The 9522-nt window shown below is 44.5% G+C and overlaps 1 long non-coding RNA gene across 1 annotated transcript; it reads right to left on the bottom strand.

Moving 5' to 3' along the window:
• Nucleotides 1-607: 607 nt before the first annotated feature.
• On the bottom strand, nt 608-8919 carry LOC101680069. The gene is made up of 4 exons (XR_199667.2): nt 8727-8919; nt 4352-4547; nt 3536-3592; nt 608-2403 (listed from the first exon to the last, which is right to left on the bottom strand). It is a non-coding gene; the product is annotated as an uncharacterized LOC101680069 (long non-coding RNA).
• Nucleotides 8920-9522: the final 603 nt, after the last annotated feature.

The following is a 9522-nucleotide window of genomic DNA, read 5'->3' as shown; positions in this document are numbered from 1 at the left end:
ATGCAGCCTCTCTGTAACGAACCTGAGGAGAAATCCCAGAGAATTAACAGAGACTTAGTCCACGTTACTGCAAGAAAGCAGTGATGGCACACTGAAACGGAGTCAAATTAAAAGAGTTTAATGAGGGAACCTCTTAGAAAGATGAGGGGAACCAAGGAGAGCACAATAGCCTGGGGCCAGTCACACCGGGGCCATCCGTGTTTGCCATCCGTAACTCAGAGAAGGGCGTTGAATGGACAGGCTGCCTGACAGGGGCCCCGGGGCTCTTAGTGGCAAACTGGCAGCCACCTGGCAGGGAAGCAAATTTGCTGGCCAGTCTTCTCCATTCCCCCTTCCAGTCTCCTGCCGGTGCTCCCCATTATCCTACAGGAAGTTGGAGGGTGGGGGCGGGGCGCCTGGGTGGTTCAGTCAATTAAGCTTCTGCCTTCAGCTCAGGTCAGGATCCCAGAGTCCTGGAATCGAGAACAGCGTCAGGCACCCTGCTCAGTGGAGAGCCCACTCTCCATCTCCCTCTGCCTGCTGCTCACCCTGCTTGAGCTCTCGCTGTCAAATAAATAAAATCTTAAAAAAAAAAAAAAAAAAAGAAAGAGAGAAAAGAAAAGGAATTTGGAAGGCAAAGGAATTGCAATCCATACAGATGTGCTTCCTGGGACACAGAGCAGGGTGGGGAAGACCAAAGAATGCATCACACGAACAACACAGCCACTGGACCTGCAGGGCTCAAGACAATGTTCCGCACCAGGCCCACCACATCTGACGGCCCCAGGGGGCACCATTTACCTAGAGCTGTGCAACAGCAAGGATCTCAGAGAAGGAAACGTGGAATTAATCCATAAATTCCTGTGTCTTTGGCTCTGGCTTCAGGGCACCGATGGAGGACTGTTTACTCCCTCCCTAACACAGGATGATTCAGAACAGACAGATCCACGCTGTGGCGGGCCTCCTGTGTAGGGCCACCAAGATCTCCTCCATGGCCCTGCAAGACGGACACGAGGGAGACATCCGGTGGCTGATAGGCTTGTACGCTTTGTGCCAAGGACATTTCTGAAGTTGAAGAGCGGTCTCTGTTGATGCGCACTGTGCCCAGAGGAACTCGGTTTGCACTGCGTTTGGAGGCCAAGGGGAACGAGGGAGCAAGTGGGAAACGTTGCTGACCTGTGATGGAGGGCAGAGCTCTCTAGGCTTTGCGGGGCTGGAATAAAATCATCCATCTGCAGGATTAGTGGCTGAGAGAAGCCTAGGCACTGCACACAACTGCCATCAACTTTGAGCCAGGTATAGAGTTACTATGGAGACACGGTATAGCTAAGTGGATTATTAATGAGAAGTCTTCCTTGAGTGCCTATGAGGTAGGAGAAGAAGTGAGAATTCCCAACGAAGTGAAGACATGAAGGCAGAAGGTCCTCTTTAACAATTGACAGTGAGAGGAGCTGTAGGTACAGGATTGAGAACCAATTACAAGGGGTTATGGTGTGTCACTAAGGGCAGAATGTGAGATTCTCATCAAAAGGCTTTGAACATCCAGGTAGAGAATAAGTATGTGATAAAAAGTGCTGCCGGAACAATTTCCCCCATTTCCTCAGCGTACGACAGGTTGAAAGAGGAAGTGACCTGGGATGGCTGTGAAAATGGAGTGGCAAGAGCAGACAGGACATGGGGCTGGGGTCTGCTACTCGGTCACCCTGTCCATGTCTGATGGCTGCCCTGTGTCAGTCCATCAACACAGCAGAGCTGCAAACAGCTGGGAGTTCTGTGCTGCTGCCTTGACCTGCTAAATTTAATTTTCCAACACACTTTTCTGTTTGATGCCTCCTATATAATTTGCAGGAAATCATGTTGTCGTTACTTTTGGTTGTTACGCGTTAGCTTTGCTGCAAAAGAGAAAGGAATGGCAGACTCTTGTGAACTTCTGGTAGGAATTGTTCTTCTCTATAGGGCAAGCTGCTGTGTGTTTCGTTGACTGATGACACCCTGATCCCCCTCCAAAAAAATAAAACTGGGAAGTACATGTTCCTCAGGGGACATTAACTTCCAGCTTCTCATGCTGAAACTTGTTCTTTCTTGCCACAAACCACCCCACGGCACCAGCTGATAATAGATTAAGAAATTTATTTTCTCTGTGCGATTTGCAGTTGAGACCTTTACTAAGTGAGATCTTTGCGTATTCAACATTTATGGAGCCCTCCCTCGGTGCCAGGCTCTGTGCTAGGTGTGGAAGATACACAGATGGATAGGACAGGGCAGATACCTTTCCAGCTGGGGGCTGGGAACATGTCATGGGTCTCTTCCATTGCCTCTCAGGTCCTCTCTCAAGCTTGCTGTGTGCGGTGGGGCTGGCTGGTAGGCAATGAGTCATGGACTCCAGTACCTGCTGTTGTGGTTGGATCTGGTCAGTGGGGAACCCTAGCAAAAGGTAAGTGGGAAGGAAGAGGGTAAGGCTGGGAGGCTGGGGTACTAATTCTCCAAGATTCCTCCTCTAGGATCATTGCAGAATGGCTGTATCCCTTAGGAAGGATGCCGGATGGCTGAGGGTCTATCTCTTTCCTCTCGCATCTTGTAACCTTCTCTCCCCTTGTCCTTTCTAATCTCTGGGATGGTAGCAGTACTGCTAGCTTTTTTTTTTTTTTTTTTTTTTAATCTAAAACCACATTTTGGTTTCCTTAAACCTGCTCACATCTTTATAACTAATCCCATTACTAATTCTGCCCTGTTACTCAGTAATAATGCCACCTCTTTCCTGCTGGATCCCGACAGCTGTGGAAGTTCCCCAGAGAGAGGTGACTCCAGAGCTGAGTGCGGAATGGCAAGCAGGGTTATTTGGGTGAAAAGGGGGAAAGGGTCCAGTCAGAAGCAGCAAGCACTCTTTGCAAAGACATGGAAGGAAGAGTGATCACTGTGCATTCCAGAAGTCCGGGCATGATACCTGACCCGCCTCCTTCCCCGCAACATCCACCTGGACTCCGAACCCCGCACATTCTACTGCCTCACCCTCGCTCCAACCTGTCCACTTCTCTCCGCTTCCACCATCTTCGTCATTTCTTACCTCAGTTGTTACACCGGCTCTGCAATCGTTCTCATTATCTCTGCCGACAACCCTTTGCTGAATGCTCCCAACCTCGGAATAAATAAAACTCCTGGGCCCTCAGCCCTGGAGCGACTGGGCCCTGACTTCTTGTCTCCTGCCTGAGCCAGACTGAACTTCCTGCTTCAGAGACAGGGTCTCCCCTCCTGAGCAGCCCACACTGAGCTCCCTCCGCTGCACCATTCCCCCTCCTTCCATCTGTTCTCTAGGCTCACTCCACATCCCACAGGAAGCCTCTGGCTTCACCCATCTGCCTTCAGGGACCAGCCTCCCCTCCCTTTGGAATGAGACATCATTGCCTTCCATCCACAAGACACAGAGCTGCTTATGGAATCAGACAGAGGATGAAACTGTCCAGGGTGTGCTCACTGCTATTTCCCAGGGCCTGGACAGTGTCTGGCACACAGCAGCTGGCCAAGAAGTAGTATGCAATAAATGGTATCCCAGTCTCACCATTTAGTAACTGTATGACTTGAGCTTTAATTTCAGCCCCGTATGCCTTGGTTACTTCTGTAAAATGAGAAATAATAATTGTAATTAACACAGAGGGCTGGTGTGTTGCTTCCATGAGACTAGTACACATAAACCACTGTGGGCATGACAGCAAGCTACCAAAGAACATTGCAGAAGTCAAAAGTCCTGGCTAATCCCAGAATAATTTCCCTCTAGAAGTGCCTTTGTCCTTAGCTTTCAACACACAGATGGGCACTCTCTCCACTAGACTCCTTACCTATGGACCTGTTTTATTTCTTTTAAAGTAAGAAGAAAAAGGACTAAAATAATATGTAGGGGCGCCCGGTGGCTCAGTGGGTTAAAGCCTCTGCCTTCGGCTCGGGTCATGATCCCGGGGTCCTGGGATAGAGCCCCGCATCGGGCTCTCTGTTCAGTGGGGAGCCTGCTTCCTCCTCTCTCTGCCTGCCTCTCAGCCTACTTGTGATCTCTGTCTGCCAAATAAATAAAATCTTTAGAACAAAAATAATGAATATGTAATAATAAATCCAGTCTGGATTCTATTTGCCTTCTCCCAATGCAATATGATTTTAAATCTTTGTTTTTTTTTTTTAAGTGGAAGAGGGCCCTAAGAAGGCACATCTGCCCAAGGCCCCTGAAGTCACGTGTCTCTGTTTCTCTCACTGTCCTACTGTTGTTATTCTAATAGATAATTGGATCCAAACTTGATTACATAAGCAGCTCTTATAAGCCGACACTGCACTATGCAGAGGGAAATCTAAAAAGAGTGAGGGGCCTTCCCAAACTCAGGGTGCTCACCCGGTGTGTCCTAGGGAATGGCAAGGCAATGAAGAAGGACAATATAAAGATGGAATAATCCAGACAGAAGTCCTGTTTCCTCAAAAAGCGATGATGTGGGTGGATGGGAACTTCTAACACATGATGAACTCTGTGTCTGGAGGAAGGTGACGCAGCGTTGTGGTATCGTATCATTTTCCAGGTCAGGAGCCTGAAGCTTAAAAAAAAAAAATGTATTTATATATATGGATGTTAAGACACATCAGTAGAGACATGATTTTCAGTCTTGACATTTGTAATGTATCATCTTAGAATTAACCTTGATTTTGCTGAAATATCTAATTTTAAGCTCTAAGAAAAATAGTAATAATGTGTAGAATGTGAAGACATCAACGGGCTTTACACTACGTGAATCCAAATAAACTTTTGACCACTTGATAAATAGGGAAACAAAAGGAAATGATCAGAACCCTGCAGGAAGTATTCTGTCAACTCCAGGACACATTACTGCCCAGACCTTGGGAGAGTTGATCACTGGGGGGATGGAATTGTGGAATATTTTATCCTCTTTTTCTTATCTATTTTCTTCTGTTTAGAGTGAACAACTGCAAATTTTGTCTCTAAAATCAATCCAGGGGCACGTGGGTGGCTCAGTTGGTTAAGTGTCTGCCTTCGGCTTAGGTCACGATCCCGGGGTCCTGGGATGGATCCCACTATAGGATCCCTTCTTACTGGGGAGCCTGCTTCTCCCTCTCCCTCTGCCCCTCCCTCCGCTCATTCTCTCTCTCTCTCTGTCTCTCTCTCAGATAAATAAATAAAATCTTTTTTTAATTAAAAAAAGCAATACAATTTTCCAGACCCAACTATACAAATTATAATGTCACACATTGAGAATTTCTTTCAAGAAAATAATTAGAATAGGAAAAGGCAGGTTGATTTAAAGACTTAAGATGTTGTTGGGCGTTACCTTGATTTATGTAAAGATAATATCAACCATTTGAATAACAATAGCTCACCATTCACCTGCGGTCTGGGAGGCTAATAAAACGGGCCCATTTAAAAAATAATAATAATTAGAGATACATGATTGGGTTGTTTGCAAAACTGAAACATTGAAATAAGCTAAGTATTTATCAGGACAGGACTGATTAAATACATTTTATTCTACCCCTAAATGGTCATTAAAAATTATTATTGAGATCTATATTTATTGATATGAGAGACATTCACAAGATATTTTTAATACGATGTATAAAGATGTGTCAAAGTGTATACATGACAATTCCTTTTTAAAAATATGTAAAATGGCCTTTTGTGAAGCCAGAGGGATATACCTCTCTATATCTTTCTTTCTAGTCTTCTTCTTAAAAAAAATTTTTATCCTTTTATTCTCTATTCTTTTCTATCTAGAAAAAAAACCCCTAAATTATTTCCATTTTTAAAACTAGATTTCAAGAAGATTATCAAATGATCATCAGAAAAGAAGTTTTAAAGAACATTTCCCCTGAATATCATTTCTTTCATTGAAATCCAGTGTGATCTTGAAAGGAGAAACAAACCAGCAAAAAAATGCTACCATGCACTTCCTTGGAAAATAGTGCTGAGATCCCAGCAGATAAGTGGACAGTTTGTGTGTGTGTGGGGGGGGGGGAGTGCAATAAAGGGGGCCAGAGTAGAGGGTCTTGAATATCAGACTGAGGGATCCTTGCTCAGTGATGGGGCCTTTGGGTTTTTGAGTAGAAAAAAGACAAAAAGTAATTGGAATTTTAGAAAGACTAATCTGGGGGCTGAAAGCAAAAAGATTCATTCAGCTGCTGTTCATATCTGGGATGAGAAGAGTTTGGATTAAGACAGAAGAAGTGAGAGAGGAAAGAGTGACACATGAGAGATCTTCTGTATTAGTCAAAGAAATAGAATACATCTACAAGAGACTTATTATAAGGAACTGGTTCATGCAGTTACGGAAACTGACAAGTCCCAAGATCGGCAAGCTGGAGACTCAGGAGAACTGATGGGGGAAGTTTCAGTCTGAAACTGTGTACGGTCAAGACAGAGGAATAGCCAATGTTTCAGTTCAAGTCCAAAAGCAGGAAAAGACCAAAGTCCCATGTGAAGGCAATCAGGCAGGAGTGGTTTCTGCTTACTCCTGGGATGGTTATCCTGTTGCCGCTTTTTGGGCCTTTGACATTTTTGACGGGCCCACCACATTGGATAAGGCAATCTGCTTTACTCAGTCTACCGATTCAAATGTTAATCTCATCTAGAAACACCCTCACAGATGCAGCTAGAATAATGTTTGGCCGGATGTCTGGGCACCCTATATAGCCCCGTTAAGTTGATACATAATAATTAGCCATCATATTTTCCAAAGGAAGAAGAAAATCACTATTTGCATTCAGGATGTCCACCTGCAAGGAGTAGGCCCACAGGGTTTTCCCACCTCCACCTCCTACATCTCATGTCTGAGAAGACATACCCCCTGACTTCTCAGACAAAAGCCTGACACCCTTCCTTCCCCAAAGGCAATGGCTGTGAAGTCGACCACTGAGCCCCCAGGCAGGTCTCACAGCAGTGGCCATCACCCATAGCTGCAAACATATCTGTCCAGACACAGCTCAGGACATCCCAGTGAGCAGGCATTATCATCGTGTCCTCCTTCTACCCAATTTAAAGATAAGGAAAACTGAGGCCAGGCACATTTTGATGATTTGCTAAAAGTCTCACAGCTAGTAAGTGGAAAAGTCAGGACAAGAAAGGAAATCAACTCCTGAGCATCTGTTACGGATTAAGCAATGGGCTGTGTACTTTGTACTTTACTGTGGTCGACCCTCACAGTAACCTGAAATGTTATTATTATCCCCATTTTACAGATGAAAATCAGAGACTTAAAAGCTTAGGAATCTTGTCCAATGTAAGCAGGGAGACTCAGGACTGGAACTCATGTCTGTTTGATTTTAACGTCTATGTTACAGTTCTTGGTATAAAACAAGACACAGAACAGAAGAAAAAGTTAAAGACTGCCAAGGACAATGAACCAACCCAAAGGCCTGGGGTAAATGAGCCAAGAAATACTGATCCATTTTGTGGTGTCTATAGGGATACAGTCCATTCTCCCACTACTCAGTCATGCTGTTTACCCCAGACCTGACCTCCTAGCGAGTTTCCTCTTCCACCCCACACACAGGCCTGTGTTCAAATATTCAGTGCTGCTTGGAACCACAGAAGGGCTGGACTTTTTTGATCACAACGGAGAGGAACTCAGTGTTAGCAAACTGAAAGCAGAAATCCCAACTGTCAGAGATACTTCCACTTGGTGCCTATTCCCTTAAAAAACCAAGCAGCCCCAACTCACCGGCTGTCTGACTAATTAGCAGAATGTTCTTTCGACAGACAGAGCTCAGAAGCAAAAAAGTAAGATCAACTCTTTGGAACTGCTTTTTTTTTCTTCCTTCCAGAACAAAAGTCTGAACAGAATGCTTTGTAGCCAAGTCTCACCAGGGTCTTAAATACAGTTTCTTCAAGGTAGAGACATCAGTGAATGAAGAAAAACAAAAGAGCTCGAAGCTCCCTTGAGAGTTCTGGTCCTCTTTTCTGTTGGTATCATTCCCGTGTTACCTTGCAGAGAGGGGATGAGAAACTAAAAAGGAATAGGATTCATTGGGACCGGATTGTTCAGGTTTACACTGAAATAAGACATTTGTTCCATTCCTTACCTGCATTTACCTAGATTCCTAGAGATGCCTATTATGATCCTAGGGACTAGCTTTAAATAATAAAAAAAAATTTAAAAGTCTTTAAATCCTTGAAAAAAAAAATAAAAAAATAAAAACAAACAAAAAAACCCCATACAGACAGAGCTAACTTTTATATGGCACAAAAACAAATCTAATGACCTTAGTAGAAGATATATCGTCCCTGTGTATGAGCATTTTCTATTCCCTAAACACCCAGCCAGGTACATATGACCCACCTTTGTCTACACTTTCCCCATAAATGTGACAGATGACTCTTTATGACCCCCCAAGAAGAAATATTTTATTTTCTCACATTGTACCTCTGATTTGGCACTGATATCCAACAGACACGTGGAGAAGGCCTCTCTAGGAGACTAGAAAATGTGAAATTACATGCTGTTCAGAGAGTGTTCTATGTGTACATTCCTCTCTCCCCAGCAAACCTATCTTGTCCCCAAGGATGGGGCCCATGGCCCTGCACACTTTAGAGCCACAGAGAGTCTAGTTTGTGGTAAGCTTTCAATGGATAGGTTAGAAGTTACAGCCAAGAGGGCAGGTCAGGGAGATAGCCAGGATAGCAACTGCAGAAAGAAAAGCCAAATGCCACCAAGCATCTAAAACCTGAGAACAGGCTGCCCTGCAGTACCCGTGATAAGACTCACTTGGATCTGATTTTGCCACGGAGTTCCAGTGGTGCAGGAACAAAGCCCAAAGCGGTGTCAGGTAGCCACAGCGGGGAGAGGAGGCTACAGCCTGTTGGCAGCTAATGAACTGGCCTGAGCGAAAGGAGAGAGGGTACGAAGAAAGCCTTTAGTAGCACCTGCTGCTCTCTGCCGGCATCTGATACGCTCTGGAGACGATTGGTAAAGTTTCACCAATTACCCAAAGTTCTTGGCCCCTTGATTGTGGGTGGCACTGATCTGTGATGCAGTCTCTAAGTCCTGGCAGGCTTTGAGAGGGCAGAACGGACGTTTGCCTTCCACAGTGATCTCCATATTTAAGGTGGCTGCCTCAGCTGCTATTTTGGAAACAGCCACAACTAACCTAGGAGGGCTTCTCTATAGCGTTGTTCTTTTGTAGTTAATACTTTGTTGTGAAGGATATTTGTTTGTTCTTTTTGTCAAGAGGGGAGCCATCTAAATATTAGTCTGTGTTTGTGATAATAATTACAAAGCAGGATGATTTCATTTATATTTAAGCAAGAAGCCAGAGTCACTGATCTTCGTTTTGAAGACTACTGCGCTTGCTGCAAAACCCATGTATTTTATAAATGCTTAGTGGCAAGGGTGGCTCTTGAATTTCTTTTTTTTTTTTTTAGTTTATTTAAGTTCAATTAATTAACATATAGTGTATTATTGGTTTTAGAGGTAGAGTTCAGTGATTCATCAGTTGCACATAATACCCAGTGCTCATCACATCAAATGCCCTCTTTAATGTCCATCACCCAGTTACCCCGTC

Source organism: Mustela putorius, unplaced genomic scaffold, assembly GCF_011764305.1.
Source record: "Mustela putorius furo isolate JIRA1106 unplaced genomic scaffold, ASM1176430v1.1 tig00003834_pilon_pilon_pilon, whole genome shotgun sequence".
NCBI lineage: Eukaryota > Metazoa > Chordata > Mammalia > Carnivora > Mustelidae > Mustela > Mustela putorius.
The sequence above is the reverse complement of the archived record's forward strand: the minus strand, read 5'-3'. Positions and strand labels throughout refer to the sequence as shown.